The sequence below is a fragment of the Lupinus angustifolius genome, chromosome LG03 (genome assembly GCF_001865875.1).
Source record: "Lupinus angustifolius cultivar Tanjil chromosome LG03, LupAngTanjil_v1.0, whole genome shotgun sequence".
NCBI lineage: Eukaryota > Viridiplantae > Streptophyta > Magnoliopsida > Fabales > Fabaceae > Lupinus > Lupinus angustifolius.
The window spans coordinates 13,912,749-13,916,308 of record NC_032011.1 but is presented as its reverse complement, the minus strand read 5'-3'; positions in this window follow the sequence as shown (position 1 = coordinate 13,916,308).

The following is a 3,560-nucleotide window of genomic DNA, read 5'->3' as shown; positions in this document are numbered from 1 at the left end:
TGAACTAAATGGTTTGTTACATGCGAATATAATGAACTAAATGATTTGTCATATGAAGAATAAAATGAAAATGATTTCAATAAAGGAAATATTTTTTTCCTCGACTCTTCTATACAAATCTTCATCTCACGCAAATCTTGTATAACAGTCACTTTCCTTATGAAATCTGAGACTGTTTTGAAAATTGAAAGAGCTCAATAAATTAAACTCGATACTTTATACAAATTAACAGTGCATGCTTTATTATGTATTGTTGATGTGCTTCCGCCTCATTTTCAACAACATCGTTCAAAATTGCGCTGTTGAATGACTAATGTTTATTACGATATATGGCGTAGTGAAAACTTCATCAAATTGAGAAGTAAACGACCATGAAACTTACTCTAGATATGTCTACATTATATAAAGTATGATCACAATATTTTTCTCTTTCTCTAAGAGGATAACACTCAACCTCACCAAAAAATGATAGAATATAAAGTCTTTATAATCTCTCATTAGGAATGCTAGTCTCACACTATGATGGATATCAACTCTTTCACTTACTCTTTATGTTGTTCTTCTCATAAGTTCCCTTTATATAATAAAGAGAAGAAAAACTTCTCTATAAAGACATAGTGGGTGATTAACTTTTATCATATTTTAAAAACACCTTAAATATGATACTTCAACTTTTTAGGTCAGACCTCATAGTCTTCAAGAATTAAAGAATAATTACAAGACTTTGGAAAAACCACAATTAAATACATTCAGTGGATCATCTATAAAAGTTCAATAATTACGTTATCTCATCAATGAGGAATTATTATTAACAAAAAACTAAATCACTGTAATTATTTTTTTTATGAAATATATACGCAATTAAACTACTTTATATATTAAAACAAAACAAAAAAACACCACTAACAATAGTTTAAAAACATTAAAGTGCCTCCTAAAATTTTCAAAAAATATCTTTAATATCTCTATAAGCCTTTTGCTATGAATTCAAGCACGCTTGTAGAGATTATATTGTTAAGTTTGTATGAGTTGAGTCACTCTCACTAATAAAATGTACGGTCTAGAATATATGAATGCAATAGTTTTGTAGTCATTTTTTCAAACAAAATACACAAGACATACTTTTAGGCATTTTTTCAAAAATATAACACTCAATAAATATATATTAAGGACTAGAATTTATGAGAGGAAACACAATTATCTTCAAACATAATGAAAGGAGGAAGATGCAGCAAGTGCTTATGAAGGTAGGGAGGTGTGGTGCATATGCAGGACAATGATATTGTTTTCGTTTTCTCCTTCTTCCAAGTTTGGATGAGGCTTTGTTCCATTTCAGACCCTTTGTTTCTTTCTAAGTTTCTATTTTTTATTTAATTAAACACTAAATCAAATTTTAATTAAAAGTTTGAACCATTTATTTAAGTTTATTTGGGACAAGTATCACGATTTGTAGATAAATAAGGATTATTGACTATCGGAGGTATTCATTGATGATGGCAAAATGGGTCCACAAATAGTTATTATTGACTCCTTTTATTATTGTCAAAAAATTCATACATGATACCTACAATTAGTGATCGCAAAATGGGTCATCTCACATGTTTAGCATGTTCCCGCAAATCAAAAGCGAGGTGGTGAACATGCCCACTTTTAATTTTTAGACAAATTTTTATGTTTTGTCCATTTTCTAACGGACTTACAGGCCAGCCTGCATGTATTTGTAAATAATTTAAAAAAAATCATAAAACAAAACAAAAAAGTAATTAAATAAATGAAGTTAGAGATAAATTAAAGAAAATCTTGATATTTTATATGAAGTATAAGAAATCATAATACATATAATTTTTTGAGTCATTATATCATATTACATCAAACTTGTTTAAATTTTAATTTTTTAACATATTATACTCGCACGTTGCCCTCATTGCCCCTAGAAATTCTCACGGGCAAGACAAGCAAAAAAGACTGAACAAAACAAAAAAAATGTACTAAATTTGTACATCATTCCCACAAAAAGTTGTGGGCTACGTGTATTGGCTTACTAGTAAGGGTGAAAACAGGTAAGACTTTGCCTTAAATAGACCAGACTATATAACATATAGGAGTTTGAGTCTGACCTGTTAGTTTGTTTAACAAAAAATTCAAAGCATGTGCTTGACCTGTTTGAAAGTGTGGTCTGACTTGTTAGCATGTATAAAGACGTACTATACTATATAATCTTGAAATAAGTCATCATGTCTAAATTGAAATAGGCTAATAAGTCTACTTTTAACTAGACATTTCTAACCCTAACAATTAAATTATATTTTTGTATAAATTTTTATATTAAAATTACTTATATTAAAATTATATGTTAGGTACATTATTACATAATATAATTAAATAGATCGGTCTGTTAGACTTAATACGCTTTTTGGGTAGCCTACAACCCACCCTATTAAACAAATTCAGCTTTTCAAAAAGTATGAGTTGTTCATGAAAAAAGTATATGTTACCTCTATATAGGGAGTCATTTTCCTAGCATACATGGTGAGGTGGTCCTTAGGACAAGAAATTCCTTGATATTTCTCAAATTCAGGCATCTTGAACTTTGGTGGAAATATCACATTCGGGACCAAACACATGCTTGTAACATCCTTCAAACTGTAGGAGCTTGCTTCCTCAATGGCTTTAATTCTCTCTTCGATTGCCTTGATCTTCTCCCAATCTTGAGGATTCATAACATTGTGGGACTTAGAGGAATGATTGGAGTTACCATCGTTAACCGGGGTTTCCATATGATATGAAATTTGCAAATATGTCTTTGGGGATGGTGTATCAATATGAGTAGTTGGTTTATCTTCTGTAGTCTCGAGAGTAAGACTTTTTCTTCCTTCTTAGATCGTTTCAGTCAAGTCCAATAATGTCACCTTTAAAAACCAATTTTCAACTCATGAGTATCTCTGATAATGATTTATGAATGAGTTACATGAATGATTGAAATGTATGAATGTCATGAGGATGTAATATTTGATTCATGCAATATGCATGCATGTTATTTTTTGTTTTGAGAGTTCATATGAAGATGCATGAACTAATTTTTTTCGATATTTGTGGTGCATGTACGCTGGTGCATGAAATGCATCATTTAAATGATTTGTTATTATGAATGTATGTAAATGAATATAAATGTGTGATGGTATATTCTTTTTTGTATGAATGATAGATGAATGTTTGATTTCTTGTATGAATGTTTGAATGATGCATGATATTTTTTTGTGATGATTATTTGAATGATGAATATTTTGATGAATGTATGGATGAATATTTTGATGAATGTATGGATGAACTTGAAGTAGTAATGTCAATGTTTTTTTGAATGCCCTTAGGGTATGATAGACCTTATTTAGGGGAAATATAGCCTTAGTTACAATATAATAAAATGTCATGATGAATTTGACACCTATTAAATGATAAAGTTGTGAGCTTATTAAGATGGAAGAGAACATATCCATAGCGCAATGAGCCCATCGATAGGAATGAAAAAATTATCCCTAGGGCGCTTAGCCCATGGTAAGGAA